At 43.9% G+C, this 17,170-nt stretch overlaps 1 protein-coding gene across 1 annotated transcript in view; it reads right to left on the bottom strand.

Moving 5' to 3' along the window:
* LOC138373567 (elastin-like) overlaps positions 1-17,170 on the bottom strand; it is a 120,144-nt gene that overhangs the window by 36,977 nt on the left and 65,997 nt on the right. The gene's annotated exons all lie outside the window — the stretch shown is intronic.

Here is a 17,170-nt window from a genome sequence, read left to right as displayed (position 1 = left end):
AGGCAGGTTCACTTGATCTTCATCGCAGATGGCGAGTGAAATGATGAATTTAGACAGGGCATTGCAGAACCTTTTAAATTCAAGAACATTAGATTTTTCTTTTGTATATTGCAACGTTCGTCTGGACTAGTGTGTCTTCGATAGATGTGTTGCCAGACATGCATTCTCAGTAGAAAAGGGAAATTATTTTATGATATCCTATCAAAATCATGTTTTTTAATACACGGGGGTTTACTTTGTATTGATGCATGTAAAATATTTTTAATAAATAATGTTTCTCAAGTGCAAATTTGTTGAATTTCTGGATCTGTTTTTCAAAGACATTGTTCTTAAAACCTGGGAGTCTTTTGTTGAGTCTTGGGAGATTATTCACCGTGTTGCCACTTGGGTTAAGACAAGATGAAAACTGACATTATTTTAGTCTTATAGAATAATATAATAATAATAATAATAATGATAATAGTATCAAAGATGCTAATAATAATAATTTACTATCAGATTAGAGAGATTTTAAACTTTTTTCTTATTTTTATGAAGATTTGAGTCATAATTTCTTGGTTTGTGGTTAGTGTAAAAAATGTCATACTAGTTCCTAAAATAAATGGTGTAGCTTGAACAGAGTTTTATTTGGTATAACTTCAAAATTTAGTAGGAAATTTCAATGTTATGTATTTCATTAAAAATTTATATTCTAAAATAAATGTTGTAATCACCTTCAAATTAATGTATTTGATGTTAATGATATACCTTGAAAATTTTTAAATATTAAAAATATTAATTTTCTTGGCGTACCCCTTTTGATGAATTAGTCACGTACATTGTCCTGTTCCATCTATTTTGCTTCTTTCTGCAAGTCCGGTGTGTGACGGCATCTGACAACTCATTTTGAAAGTTGGCATTTGATCCGATACATTACATGTATTTGGTTTAGCATTTAGTTTACCCTCTTATTTCATCATTCTTGTTACTGTGTCTTGCAAGTCATACATCTGCTCATCTCCCCAACCTTCACCTCATACATGTGGTCACCTCCCCAAACCTCACCTCATACATGTTGTCATCTCTCCAACCTTAACCTCATACATGTGCTCATCTCCCCCTAATCTTCACCTCATACATGTGCTCATCTTCTCAACCTTCACCTCATACATGTGGTCATCTCCCCAACCTTCACCACATACATGTGGTCATCTCCCCAACCTTCACCTCATACATGTGGTCATCTCCCCAACCTTCACCTCTTACATGTGCTCATCTCGCCAACCTTCACCTCATACATGTGCTCATCTTCTCAACCTTCACCTCATACATGTGGTCATCTCCCCAACCTTCACCTCATACATGTGGTCATCTCCCCAACCTTCACCTCATACATGTGGTCATCTCCCCAACCTTCACCTCATACATGTGGTCATCTCCCCAACCTTCACCTCATACATGTGGTCATCTCCCCAACCTTCACCTCTTACATGTGGTCATCTCCCCAACCTTCACCTCATACATGTGCTCATCTCCCCCTAACCTTCACCTCATACATGTGCTCATCTCCCCAACCTTCACCTCTTACATGTGCTCATCTCGCCAACCTTTACCTCATACATGTGCTCATCTTCTCAACCTTCACCTCATACATGTGGTCATCTCCCCAACCTTCACCTCATACATGTGGTCATCTCCCCAACCTTCACCTCATACATGTGGTCATCTCCCCAACCTTCACCTCATACATGTGGTCATCTCCCCAACCTTCACCTCATACATGTGGTCATCTCCCCAACCTTCACCTCATACATGTGGTCATCTCCCCAACCTTCACCTCTTACATGTGGTCATCTCCCCCTAACCTTCACCTCATACATGTGCTCATCTCCTCAACCTTCACCTCATACATCTGCAGAGGAGCACAAAATGTAATTTTTAGTTATTCTATTCCAATTCCCTTAGAATCCTCTACACTTGTTGTTGTGTTGCATTTCTTGTTGCAATCTTGTATTTGCAATGGTGTGCATTTAATAATTACTGTATAATGTTTGAAAAATAACAGAAAAATAGCAAAGAAGTTTAATATAACATTCTTAAATTCAAATGTGTACTTAGGAGTTGATTTAAAAATTATTCAAGTAAATTTATAAGCAGAGTTCTAAAATGTTTTTGTTGTATAGCACATATATACAGTATATAATTTATATTAAATAATATTTACTGTACATTAACCTTAATGTATTAAAATTCTGCTTTTTATGTTCTCTCTTCTGTAGATTGTACAAGAATTATATAATTTTTTATTTAGTTTTTTGTACAAAGAGGAGATTTTTTAGATACCATTTCAACTAAGTGATATATCTATTTTTAAAAATTCTTGAATACAGATAAAATTAAGGACAACTAAACAGTTCATTGCTAAGATAAAAGCTGTCTGGGATACAGTACAGTATTACAAACCTTGTGTAAATTAGGTTATTTATGCTCAAAAGATAAATAAATGTTTTGTTATATACAGTTGCTGTCACTCTTCCTATAAACAACTTACCAGTAATGCATGTTCAAAGAATTATTGTGCAAAAAGTTTTTCTTTAAATACAAATAGGAAGAGCAAAGAGTACCATATGAACAGACAAATAAATTAGTTGAACAAATTAAATGGAGACCTACATCTTGTAATATAGTCCTAGGCCTCTAAGAACAATTAAGAAACTACTGAATACAGCTTCATTGTCTTGAGAATACAGTTTCCAAAGAGCCAAAGCTCAGCCCCCGCAAGCACAACTAGGTGAGTACAGTACTGTGCTGTAGTTCTAAGACCTGGTCTCCAAAACTTTAGAGTTACTTAAACAGCAGCAGTTGTAAACCACTCCTTCCCTTCCAACCATCTCTTAAATCTGAAATTCTATTTGAAATAGTTTGATATCCAATACACAAACCTTAAACATTGTACAGATATGTTTCGTGGACACAAGGAAGCAATTCTTCCCTATCTCTATGACCCCATACGTTTAAAATAAAATCTACTCTTTCTTATGAGGTACCAACTGTAGCTGACATAAAATAATAAGAATGAGGTAAGGCATTTATCAGGAGTAAGTACCACATAATGATGATCATAAAGCATATAGAATGGGGGGAAAGGAAGGTGAAAGAAAAAGTGGGAGATAGGAAAGATCTGGGAAGAAAAAGGGAAAGAAGACAATAGGAAGGAGCAAGAGGAAGAAACGGTGTTTTGTGTCGGGGGATTCTCATGTGGGAAACATACCAAGGTCAGCTGCCTGCAAAATATTATCAGCAGTTAGGTGACTGTTGCCTAAGCTGGAACTGCCAGCCCCAACAAACTCAATATATAAGCAAGACAACAACATCCCTTTTCAATGTGTTTAACAATACATAGACATCAAGGAACATAGTCTCTACACCTAACAATAACTCCCCGTTTGTTCATTCATAAACAGATGGTTTGGCGGCTGGATTAATGAGCCTTTGTTGACGTAGAAGATTTTTTTAATACAATGTTAAAATTTATGAACCCGTCTTTGCGGGTCTTTGGCAGAACATGGCTGGATATGGTCTGCTAGGCGATGAACGAAACAAATCGTGAACATTAGCATATAAGTAATGCCATTAGTGTATAATTAGGGGATTACACAACAGGTTTAATGGCTCTGGAGGTTGTTACATGTGTAGTTGGAAGGAATGATTTACATTCCGAGGGGAAGAGGAGGAAAATGTGAAAAAGCGGTTGAGATAAGTGGATGCTGACGCAGCATCACAACCACCTGTGCTGCTATCACCACAAGTACCGCCATGAGCACCATCACCCTATCTCTGATGTGGCATCCCCCCTTGTCCCTAGTGTTCAAGAGAAAACTTGATAAACACCTCCAAAGGATACCTGATTAACCAGGCTGTGATTCATACGTCAAGCTGAGAGCAGCCGTGTCCAACAGTCTGGTTGACCAGTCCAACAACGAGGAGGCCTGGTCAAGGACTGGCCGCGGGGATGCTAAGCCCCGGAAACATCGCAAGGTAACCACGAGGTAATGTCACACTGTCCCTAGTATGACACTTCCACCCCCCTCCCATCCCCATTGTGACATTTACCCCCCACCCCTTGTGAGACACTTTCCCCAGCCCTAGTGTGACACGTCCCACATCCATAGTTGACGTACTTTACCCCCATACCTTGTGTGATGCACTCCCCCCCTCCATAGTGTGACACTCCCCCCCCCACACACACAAGAATGGGGGGCAGGCTGCATATTTTTGGATTGCCAGAAAGCCTTTGACACAATACCACACAAGAACCTAGTGCACAAACTGGAGATGCAGACAGGAGTGAAAGGGAAGGTACTCCATTGGATAAGGGAGTACCTAAGGAACAGAAGACAGTGTGTCACTGTGAGGGGCGAGGTTTCAGATTGGCGAAGTGTCACCAATGAAGTCCCACAGAGTTCAGTACTTGGATCTATACTCTTTCTGATATATGTGAATGATCTTTCAGAGGGAACAGACTCGTTCCTCTCAATGTTTGCTGATAATGCAAACATTATGAGGAGGCTTAAGTCAGAGGAAGATAGTAAAAGTTCAACCTGAAAAAATATAAGGTAATGAAACTAGGCAGTGGAAAGAGGAGGCCAGAAACAGGATACCGAATGGGAGATGAAGTCCTCCATGAAACGGACAGAGAGAAAGATCTAGGAGTTTATATCACACCAAACCTGTCTCCTGAAGCCCACATAAAATGAATAACATCGGCGGCGTATGTGAGGCTGGCTAACATCAGAACTTTCAGGAACCTATGTAAGAAATCATTTAGAACTTTGAATACCACATATTTAAGACCAATCAATAATGGAGTATGCGGCCCCAGCATGGAACCCGTACCTTGTCAAGTACAGGACTAAGCTGGAAAATGTTCAAAGGTATGCCACTATGCTACTCCCAGAACCAAGAGGCACGAATTATGAGGAAAGGCTGCACGAAATGAACCTAACGTCCCTAGAAGAGCCACAGGGACGTTAGGAAGAATTTTTTCAGTGTCAGATTAGTTAACAGATGGAATGCATTAGGCAGTGATGTGGTGGCGGCAGACTCCATACAGAGTTTCAAATGTAGATATGATAGAGCCCAGTAGGCTCAGGAATCTGTACACTAGTTGATTGACAGTTGAGAGGCGGCACCAAAGAGCAAGTACTCAACACCCGGAAACACAACTAGGTGAATTCACACACACTCATCCTCGTGAATTAGGCCCCGCGGCTGAGTGAACAGTGCTCTGGGGTAGTCCTAAGGGCCAGAGATCGATGCTTAGCAGAGGAAAAAACAAATGGGCAGAGTTTCTTTCATCCTGGTGCACCTGTTCACCTAGCAGTAAATAGGTATCTGGGAGTTAGACAGCTGCTTTGGGCTGCTTCCTGGGGATTTGTGTGCGTGTGTGTTAGAGAGAAATATGTGTAGTAGATATAATAGAGGAAACAAATTGGTTAGAAAGGTGGGTTCCAAGAGTTAATAGCTCAATTCTGCATATACAAACAAATAGTACACACACACACACACACACACACACACACACGTCCCTGTGTCACAGAGATATTAGAAAGAACTTTTTTAGTGTCAGAGTGGTAGACAAATGGAATGCATTAGGAAGTGATGTGGTGGAGGCTGACTCCATACACAGTTTCAAGTGTAGATATGATAGAGCCCAATAGGCTCAGGAATCTGTACACCTGTTGATTGACGGTTGAGAGGCTGGACCAAAGAGCCAGAGCTCAACCCCCGCAAACACAACTAGGTGAGTACATGGGAGCCTGGTGGTTGAGTGGACAGTGCTCGGGACTGGTTATCCTAGGGTCCAGGGGCCAGATTCACGAAGGTACTTAAGAATGTTTTTCTTCTTAGCTACGAATGTTTTTCTTCTTGGCGCCTTCGTGGCAGCTACGTCGGTAATTCAGATAGCTACACTAAGAAGAAAAACCTTCGTAAGTTTGGTTCATCATCTAAGTGTGCTGTCGACCACTCGTAGCTTTACGTATACTGGATAACTCAATCTTTCTGTACTACATAACACTGGGATCGATTTTAAGATTTTGGAACAAACAAAACATTATTGCTGGTGAATCTCGTGAAGAGGAGTTCTTTGTGTTAGTTATATATGCATTCTCTGCTTGAACCTTGAAGTAAATATGTCTTTTATGATATTAGAATTAGTTTTATAATAGCAAGATATTATACCAGTAGTTATTAAGTAAATAAACACTGGTGAACATGAAATATGAGAGAAGGAGATGAGCCCTGCATGATGGGATCATTTACTATCACCAAATGCCCCTGTTCACCTAGTAGTAAGGGTGTACCTTAGTTATACACACTCATTTCTAATTTATTTAGTTTGGTTTTATTTTTAAATTAAATCTGGGTGAGACATAAAAAAAAAAAAATACGCTGCACAAATGATGTTAGGTAAGGAGAAGGGTAAAAACGTCGAAATCTTTATTCATTGAGTACTTAAAGCTATAATTATGACTATATGGACTATTAAAAAAGAGAGAGTGAAGTAGGTGTCCAAGACCTCTTCCTGTTACACAACTTGGGTGTGGAACAAGTAATTATCAAAAGAAGGCACCATGCCGGGATGGCTATGTAGCAGTAAGGTTAGGCAGCTACTTATTTGAGGAATGCTTATTTTGTTTACCTTATAAGCAAGGCAGCGTATTTTATTTGAGGAATACTCAACTGATTCCTCTGCATTTGGCATGGAACAAATTTGTGTCCAAGACCTCTTCCTGTTACACATTTTGGCTGTGTGTAACCAAACTAGAAGTGCTCTACATATCAAGGTACCCAGAATGTGGAATGACCTCCCGAATCATGTCAAAGGCTGTACCTCTCTCAACCAGTTTAAGAGTAAAACCAAGTACTACCTAATTAACTCCATGTAATCTACCTTACCCCCTAAATGTCAACTCATGTCTTGCTATTTTTTAAACAATGCTGTTTGTTCACCAACGTGTACAATTGCTGATTTCTGCTATGTTACCACTCTTTTTTTTATTTTTTATTCCTTCATTCGACACAATTTATACCTAATCCTGATTACTATTAAGTTTTAGTCTATGTGTTTTCCCCCACACCTTGCCCGAAATGCTATGAGTATTAGTGGCTTTAGGTATTTTATGTACTAGCTCTGTCTATAAATCCAACATTGTTTGTAAATCAACTATGTATGTACTTTTCCTAAATAAAATTTATTTATTATTATTTATTTATTAATCAGTAAGTATTAAAAGAATGCACCAAGCTGGGAAGGCTATGTAGCAACATTGTGTGTAACAATAAACCAATTATTTTAACAAATAATGCACCTGTATGGTAAAACAAATCCTGTCAGCTGTAAAAATATTAATGCAGTTATTTAAATAAAAAAATATAATGAAAGAAATATTACTGGTTTATTTTTATCTTATCTTTTTGTACTGTACAGTATATCGAAGGAAGTAAAAAATTTAGACATAATGCACAATTTAATGAATGATTAAAAAATGATTAGCAGTTCAAAGTAAATATGACTATTACATAGCAACATGAGATCTTAATGATTCATGGTTAACATGATTTAATAAGGATAATACAGTACTTGTAATAATACAAACAATAATTTAAAATCTTTATTACTGATATTTTTTATTAAGAAGCTTAGGTATGCACAGCAATGTGCTGCTACCCTATTCTATATGGAATATTACAGTGTACATAAAAAACTAGCTATAAGTTTATCTAATACTCCCATCTCACAGAATGGTTAGACATACATGGAACCAAGGTAGAAAATACTAGCCTCAATATAAAAAAAAAAATCAACTCTGACTAAACAACACTTCATGATTTCCACAAGAGGTAAGCACTGAATCATGGAAACATTATATTATAATTACTCATACCAGTTTCTACAAGACTTCTTTCAAACTATGTATTTTTTAACATGTTTAGGTATACACAGCAATGTGCTGCTTCCCTATTCTGTATGAAGGACCACACAGTGTAGATCAAAAACCAGCTACAAGCTCATCCAACATCCTCACCTCACAGGATGGTCAGTCATACATTGAATCAGGAGAGAACAAAATACTTAAGGCTGATCTATTAGCCTCTACTGGCAAAATCTGGGTGCAGCTCATAAATATCTTCCAATATTCCTGAGTGTATGAAGTAATTATAGAGGTCAAAGTACCTCATACCATTTGGTATGCAGTCACTGATAACAGGGCAATCACAGATATAGTGTTGGAGAGTAAGTTCTCTCAACTAGGACTGAAAAACAGATGTTTTTTTCCACCAAGAGGGTTATAAACTCATTGAACCGCCTATCCGCTGAAGGCGTAAATGCCAAATTCCAGCTAAAAAATATCATTAAGACAAATGGTGGGCCCTTTAACAAGCCGGGGGCTTTCTGTTCTCGTCGAGGCCACTAGATAGTTAGTGGCCCTTGGGTAAATATATACAATAATTGTCAGCGCATCTTCCGAGCAACAAGGACAGCTACACAGTATCTCTTAGAATTACATAGGTAAACAACAAATGTAACACATTTGTTTACTACAATGTCGGTGCTGGCTGTAGAAGTTGAAAAAAACATAGTTTTACTTCGAAATATACTAATTTTATAAGAAAATTCGACGTAAATAGGAGGCAGTAGAGCTCCGATAAGCCAGCGCTAAATCTTCAATATGAAGAATGTTGCTGCTCTCTGATTGGCCAAACGAAACACAGTAGTGACCTCTATCGACATGCAGGTGAACCAGACCCAAAACCCAAATATCTTCCTAAGTGGACCTACCTGAATTGCATCTAAGCATCTTCTTAGGGCATACTTAGGAACCTTCGTAGCAAACCTACTGTCGGGGTTAATCGGCGAGCACCAGTATACTCAAGGTCACTCACCGTAGCCCTGCGGGTCTTCACTCTATCCTCGCGGCGCCACTGTACGCCAGGAGAGTATCCCAGTCAATCCCAACTGGCCTCTGATCGAGAAGGAGTGGGAACACAACTTGTTCACTTGACTGTTGTATGCCCGCCCCAACATAGGGCTCAACTACTAACCACAAGGTCGCCTACTGGTGTTTTCGGTGTCCAGTAACACGTCAGTGGTTTTGTTGAATTGTGGTAACAGTGGCAAGTAAGTAAGTAATTATCAAAAGAAGGCACCAAACCGGGAAGGCTATGTAGCACCATCAAATACGCAAAATAATCAGAGGGCGCTAAATATCACCAAGGATGCCAATACGAGAACAAAAACGCATAAGGCGAACGATATCAAAAGTATCCGAGTCACCAAGAATTCTATCGAGGGACAGGTGACCGCGAGGGGCGGTCGGAAAGCAAGACACACGCTCGTCCTGGAAGTCAGGACATTCAAGAAGGACATGCACGACCGTAAGAGGGACAATGCAACTAGGACAATAAGGAGCAGGGCGGCGCTCCATCAAGTGACCATGGGTTAAGCGAGTATGGCCAATACGCAACCTCGCCAGAGCTGTTTCCCACCGCCGGTTACGGTGGAAGGAGGACGTCCACGAGGAAACACAACATTTAAGAGTACGTAGCTTGTTACCAGTAACAGACAACCAAGAAGCCTGCCAACGGGTAAGGACTGAGGAATGGATAACCGGGTAAAAGTCGGAATACGGAATGCCTTTACGAGAGATGGGACAAGAGCGGACAGCTTCCTTAGCGGCAGCATCCGCACGCTCATTTAAAGACACGCCAATATGGCTGGGAACCCAACAAAACTCAACCGACTTAAATTCACTGTGAACGAGAAACAGCCAATGCTGGATCTCGACAACTACTGGATGAACTGGATTAAAGCACCCGAGAGCCATGAGGGCACTACGAGAGTCAACAACAACCACAAATGAAGACTGACAACGAGAAAGCAGGAGACGAAGAGCATAGAGAATAGCATAAAGTTCCGCTGTAAAGATGCTAGTCTCCGGAGGCAAGCGACACATATAAGTGCGATCAGGAAAAACAACAGAGTAGCCAACACCGTCCGCTGACTTAGACCCATCGGTGAAGACAGAAACGGAGCGGGAGTGAGAAGAAAAGTGCTCGAGGAAAAGGCGTTTTAGAACCGTAGGAGGGGTAAAAGCTTTAGTGATACGAGTCAAGGATGTACAAAACCGCGGAAGAGGGACCCTCCACGGGGGCAAAGAAGGAACAACACGAGGAGAAACATCAGAAATACGAACGGAAAGAGAATCCTGTAGGCGAGATAACCGGATAGAAAGAGGGAGGTGGTGAAGAGGAACAGGAACCGCAGGAGGGGTAAAAGTTAAAGCACGACAGAGGCGAGAGGAAGGATGTTGCAAGGACCGCGCAAGATAGCGAAGACAGTAGCGATCACGGCGGTCCTGGAGAGACCGGAAGCCAGTGTCAACATACAAGCTAAGGACGGGAGTCGAACGAAAGGCACCAGAACTGAGGCGCAACCCAGTATGGTGCAAAGCATCAAGACGGCGAAGAGTAGAAGGAGAAGCAGACGAGTAAGCAGGGCAACCATAATCGAGCTTAGACAGGACGAGAGAGGAATGTAAAGCAAGGAGAGTGCGCCTATCTGCCCCCCAAGAAGTATGGGACAAGACCCGAAGGAGGGTAAGGGCCTTAGAGCACTCAACACGGAGGTAAGAGATATGGGGAGACCAAGACAAACGAGTGTCAAGGAATAACCCCAAAAGCTTCGCGGAATCTTTGTATTCAAGAGGATGACCATAAAGTGACAAAGAGGGACGAAGAACAACCCGTTTCCGCGTAAAAGTCATGGCACAAGTCTTAGAAGTAGAGAACTTGAAGCCATGACCTGTGGCCCAAGACGACACGGCATCAATTGCAAGTTGAAGCCGGCGTTGAAGGAGAGGCGAATCATCACCCTGACAACAAAGGGTAAGATCATCGACATAGAGAGCGGAGAAGACACCAGAAGGAAGAGAGGAAAGAAGACCATTGAGGGCAACCAGAAAAAGAGTAGTGCTCAGAACACTACCCTGGGGCACACCTTCGTATTGCTGAAAAGAGGGAGACAGAGCGGTACCAAGGCGCACCCGAAAGGAACGACGAGAGAGGAAGCTGCGGAGAAAGAGAGGGAGATGACCACGAAGGCCAAAAGAATGAAGTTGAGATAGGATATGATAACGCCAAGTGGTGTCGTAAGCCTTTTCTAGGTCAAAAAGGACGGCAACAACGGAGGTCTTCGCAGCAAAAGCAGTACGAATATAGACCTCCAAGTTCACCAGGACATCTGTCGTGCTGCGGCACTTGCGGAAACCAAATTGAGAAGGGGAGAGGAGGTGATGGTGTTCCAGGAACCACATCAGACGAACGTTAACCATACGTTCGAAGAGTTTGCAGACACAACTTGTGAGAGCAATAGGGCGAAAGTCCTTAGGGGACTTACCCAGAGACCCCGGTTTGCGAACAGGGAGGACAACGGCATCGAGCCAGTCCTCAGGGACTGACGACGACTCCCAGATCCGATTATACAGACTCAGTAAATACTGAGACGTGCTCGGAGGGAGATGGCGAAGCATCTCATAATGAATACCATCGGAGCCCGCCGCCGTAGAACCGCAGAGGGCCAGGGCAGAACGAAGTTCAGAGAGAGAGAAGGGATCATTATAGGGAAACTGAAGATGAGTGCAGAAATCTAAAGGACGAGACTCAAGGACAGGTTTACGAAGAAGGAAAGATTGGGGAAGATGAAGACCAGAGCTAACAGAAGAAAAGTGGGAACCCAGTTCGGAAGCGACCTGCAACGGGTCCGCCACAAGAGTATCATGGAGGTGAAGTACTGGTGAAACATCGGGAACGAACTTACCCGCTATCTTGCGGATACGCTTCCAGATCTGGGCCAGAGGGGTTTCGGACGTAATTGTCGAGACATAAGATGCCCAACATTCACGTTTAGCCGTACGGATGGCCCTACGGGCCACCGCACTCGCTTTCCGAAAGAAAAGAAAAGAATCGGTCGTCTGCCTACGGCGGTGCTTCTTCCAGGCTGCACGCTTACAGCGGACAGCCCGAGCACAGTCCGCATTCCACCAGGGAACGCACTTCCGTGGACCCCGAGAGGAAGAGCGAGGAATAGAGCGGAGGGCAGCGTCGAAGACAGTGTCATGAAAAAGGAGGAGAGCGCGAGAGAGGGGCAGAAGGGAGAGGTCAGAGAGAGTAGCACTGAGGGAAAATAGGGTCCAGTCCGCCTTAGCAAACAGCCACCTAGGGAAAGAGAGGGAAGGGCGAAAAGAGAAAAAGGAAACAAGGATGGGGAAATGATCACTTCCATGGAGGTCATCAAGAACCTGCCACGTGAAATCTAAGTAAAGAGAAGAAGAGCAGAGAGAAAGATCAAGACAAGAAAGGGTGCGAGTTCGAGAGTCCAAATGAGTGGGCTCACCAGAATTCAGAAGAGACAGGGAAGAAGAGAGGAGAAACGGCTCAAGGAGGCGACCCCGGGTATTCGTCAGAACGTCACCCCAAAGAGAATGACGACAATTGAAGTCACCCAGCAGGAGCACAGGCTCCGGCAAGGAGTCTAGGAGGTGTTTCAAATCAGGAAGAGAGAGCGGGACACTCGGGGGGAGATAAATGGAACAAACTGTGTACCATTTCCCCACAAAGATACGAGCAGCAGAACAATGGAGAGGCGAAGGAAAAAGTAAAGGAACAAAGGGAACATCAGCCCGAATCAAGAGAGCAGAAGAATTAGAAGCCCCAGCAATGGCTGGGGGGGGGGAGAGAAAGGAATAGCCACGAAAACGACCAGGACGAGCACCAAGCATTGGCTCCTGGAGACAGACACAAAGGGGCGAAAACCGCGAAACCAGAAGTTGGAGTTCGAGGAAATTGGCGTAATAACCTCGAACGTTCCATTGAAGAATGGACAACGACGAGAAGAGAAAGGACAAAAACAGAGAACAAGGAAGAAACAAAGGCGAAAGACCAACAGAGCACGTTAAAGAATATCAGGGTCGGGATCAGGGTCAGCAAAGTCAGGGTTAGGGGGCATGGGTAAACTGAGCAAAGACGGAGGGAAGGAAACGGGAGAACAGATCAGAGGTGGGCGGGCAGGGTCCGGAGGAGGAGGAGACAACGGAGAGGAGCAGTCAAGGACAGCAGCAGGAAGAGGGGGAGTAGAAAGAGAGGAGCGCACCCCAGCAAGAGCAGCAACCGAAAGGGAAGCAGGGGCCAAAGAAACCTCCATAGCAGGAACAGGGGGCGCAAGCACTGAAACGGGAGGGGAAGGAGCAACAGAGCCAGAAGGAGGAGCTGAGGAAGAAAGCGAAGCCTTCTTACCCGCCGGGGAAGAGGAAGGAGAGGAGCCAGGCTTACGCTTCTGACTTAAAGAGACCGGTGTCCCAGCAACTACGTACCGGGCAACGGATTCCAGTGTCTCAACAGGAGAAGCCGAACGAGAGCACACACGACGGCCGTTAGGAGAGCGATGGACATCCGCCCGCACCGACAGGCGGCGGGGAGAGCCGATAGATGGAGGAAGAGGATGGGAAGGAGGATCGGAGGGGGACGAGGAAGAAGACACAGAAGACACGACAGACCGGGTAGAAGGAAGGGGAACCCCAGACAGAGGACCAGGAGGAGGATCCTTCGGGAGAGAACCCAAAGGGACAGAGGAGGGGGCAGTGGGCGCATCAGGGTCCAAGGCCCGGAAACGGTTGTGAGTCTGAGGAAGGCGGGAAGGACGAGGAGAGGAAGAGCGCAACACGCGAGCATAAGAGATATTAGCATAAGGCGGGAGCCGGCGAACCTGGCGCCTCGCCTCAGGAAAAGATAAACGCTCCCGGTGCTTCAAGTTGAGGACGGCTGCCTCAAGCTTGTAATGGACACACGCACGGGAGAAGGTAGGATGGGCCTCACCGCAGTTGAGGCAACGAGCCTGGGGAGAAGCGCACTCCGACTTAGAGTGACCTTCGCCACCACACAAAGGACAGAGAGAGACAGTCCCGGAGCAGCGGAGGGCACCATGCCCAAACCTCCAGCACTTGTTGCAGAGCCGAGGAGAAGGAATGTACTCCTGGACAGAGCACCTGGCACCAGCAAGAATGACAGAGGGTGGAAGGGTCCTACCATCAAAGGTAATCTTCACAACCCGGAGGGGTTGACGGCGACTACCACGAGGGGGACGAGTAAACGTGTCCACCTGGAGAATAGAGTGGCCCTGGGCAGCGAGGATATGTCGAATATCGTCGTGGCAGTCGCGCAGGTCCCGAACACCGGTCGCAACATGGGGCGGGAGCAAAATAGTGCCAACACTGGCATTCAACTGAACGTTCTTCGAGACCCGAACGGGGGTCTCGCCAAGGCAGGATAAGGCAGCCAAGCGGGAAGCAGCATCCTGAGAAGGAGCAGCAACGACACGTGTACCGAGACGAGTGGGGTTGAAAGTAATGGAGGCATCCACGGAATCAATGAGATGTCGATGGAGGGAGAAATCGTCAGGAGGCGCAGAATCAAGAGGGAGGAGATCAAAATATTTGGCCCACAAAGCGGGACCAAACAAGGCTTGATAGGTAGCAGAACTGGAAGGAATCGAGCAAGGGCGGCCGTGACGAGGACGGCGGTGAGAACCCCCAGAGAGAGAGGGGTTAAAAGGCGCAGTAGTTACAACTAGAGAAGGAGCCGCGCCAGGGGACGAGGTAGTCACCACTGGGGGCTTGGGGCTCGACCCAACCACAGAGGAGGGAGGGGAGCCAGAGGAAGGAGTCAGAGAGGCCAAAGGAGGAGCAAGGTCGGGGCCCAATGCAGCGGAGGCTACAGAGCCCGGTCTTCCAATACGGACCGACTCGGGGGCTTGGTCGCCCACCCCACGAGCCTGAGAAGGTAAACCAGAAGAAGCCGAAGCAGGGGTAATCATCTTGACGAAAGAAAGAATTCACTCACGAATGTGCCCCCACACCCACCATGGAGCCACAATTAGAGGCAGGACACCCAACAAGAAGCTATCGCCGATCTTGTCGGGGCCTCCTAGGGGTGCGTCGCGAGTATACGCCCCACAAACGCCACCTTAAGAAACCGACAGTCCGTCGAGATCGGGTTCAGTGACGAAGTGGGGATTGACAATAAAAGGTTCCCCTCGCTCTCGACGTCGGGTACTGCAGTTCTACGGGTGCATGAGTATGCCTCCTCAAGCACCCGGGCGTCAAAATAGAAGAAGTCCAAGGGAAGAACCAGAACGAGCAAAAGGTCGGTAGGAAACGGCAAGCAGATAGGAGAAGAGGGGGGAGAAAAACGAAACAGAAGGAAAAGGAAAAGAGGCCCAGCAGAATTGGAGAGGACGGCAGCAGGAGCACAAGGCTAGAAAAGGACAGAGGACTGTCCCAAGGAGCATCACACTCCGGCAGCCGCCCACTAAGCCCCCACACGGCGACAACGAGCTGAGCGGGGAGGGGGCATGATTATGGAAGGTCATTGCAGGTTATAATATACACGTGAGTTTTGTAAATAGAGTTCAAGAGGTAATTTATCATCTTATTTTATTGCGTTCTTATTTATCTTCTTTTAAAACTCCCCTTCTCCGTTTCAGTTTCAGTTTTGTAATAAAGATTAATAGTGTGTTTTTATTATTATTGTTATTAATTATATTTAAATTATTATTGTAATTATTATGAACTAATAATGAATAATATTCAGAATTACAAAATAATTATTAGGAGAAATATTTCAACTATTCACAAGTATTAACTTGCTCCAAGTTTGAGTTTTTATACTATACGAGTCCCTTTGACACATGTATGGTATAATATATTTTGATGTCCTTGTGTATATATATTGTACGGATATACGTACGCATGCGTGTACGAACCACGCATGCGTACGTGTAAGTTAATTAGCTTAACGTACCAAGTTGATTCTCAGTCGAGAAGAAAGTACGATACCAACGTAAATATATTCTCAATATTCATTGAAATTTATATGCTTGTGTATCTTTCGTATAATACAAGGGAAGAGTTGTATGTAATTTTGTAATGTGATCATTATCATACTTTCCGCCGTCGGTGGCGGATATTGTGTCCATAAATAACTCTACAGATGTCCAACAGTGACTCATTTTGCGTCCAAAATTAAAATATTTGTTGAAATTCCACTTTTTCCCAGATCATTATGGGACGTGTTTTAAAATGTGCGCCAATGTCTTCCATTATCTGTAATGGCCCAAGTGGCATCACGGCACCACCTGCCATGCGGTATGCTCATTGTTATTGTGTCTACTCTCATGACCGCTGCCGCCTCCCCTTGCGTCCAACATGTGTGCCTGTTCCGGCTATTTTTCCTCAGCTATATTTATTACTGATAAACTCTACATTTACTCCAAGATGGATAGTGATCAAGACCAGATTCATTCCAGGACGCAAGCAGGGAAAGAAACACGTCTGAGGGAGAAGCTAAGAAGTGTTTGCCAAAAGTACAGTAAAGTGAAACTCATACCAACAAAATTCCAGGCTTTAGTTGAAGAATTTTCTGATATTGGAAGTGCCGAAAGTAACAGTGGTATTAAAGTGAGGTCGTTGAAACTGAAACAGCAGGTGAGGATGAACTTGAAAGTGAGGGGAGTGATGATGATATTGATACCGCCACACGTGCACTGGCCTGCTCTGACATCTGCTCGGCCCTCTGGGATTTTTACAGTTATTTATTACGAGAGATTTGCTGAAATTTATGGTATGTGAAACAAACTTGTATGCGTCACAAAGCATGTTCAATGCTTCTAACAACACAAACAATGAGTGGGATGAAGTGAGTGTAAAACAGCTTGCAGATATTTGTGACTGACAATGTTGATGGGCATTGTGAAGATGCCAATGATGAGAATGTACTGACAAACAGGTAAATGGTGGCATGTACCTTTTTTCAATACTTTTATAACTGCAAGATGATATAAATTGATTGCAAAGTATTTTCATATTAATAACAATAATGCCATTCCCAAAGACATTCAAGGCAGACTAATAAAAGCTAGAACATTCATGGAATATCTCACATAAATGCAAAACACAAAACATTTTACATTCCTCAGAAAAATCTGTGTTTGGATGAAGACACAGTGTCATGGAGTCTAGCTTTAAAAGTTTATAATCCAAATAAGCCTGATAAGTATGGACTAAGCTGTACATGC

This window comes from Procambarus clarkii, chromosome 42 (assembly GCF_040958095.1).
Source record: "Procambarus clarkii isolate CNS0578487 chromosome 42, FALCON_Pclarkii_2.0, whole genome shotgun sequence".
In the NCBI taxonomy this organism is placed as follows: Eukaryota; Metazoa; Arthropoda; class Malacostraca; order Decapoda; family Cambaridae; genus Procambarus; species Procambarus clarkii.
The sequence above is the reverse complement of the archived record's forward strand: the minus strand, read 5'-3'. Positions and strand labels throughout refer to the sequence as shown.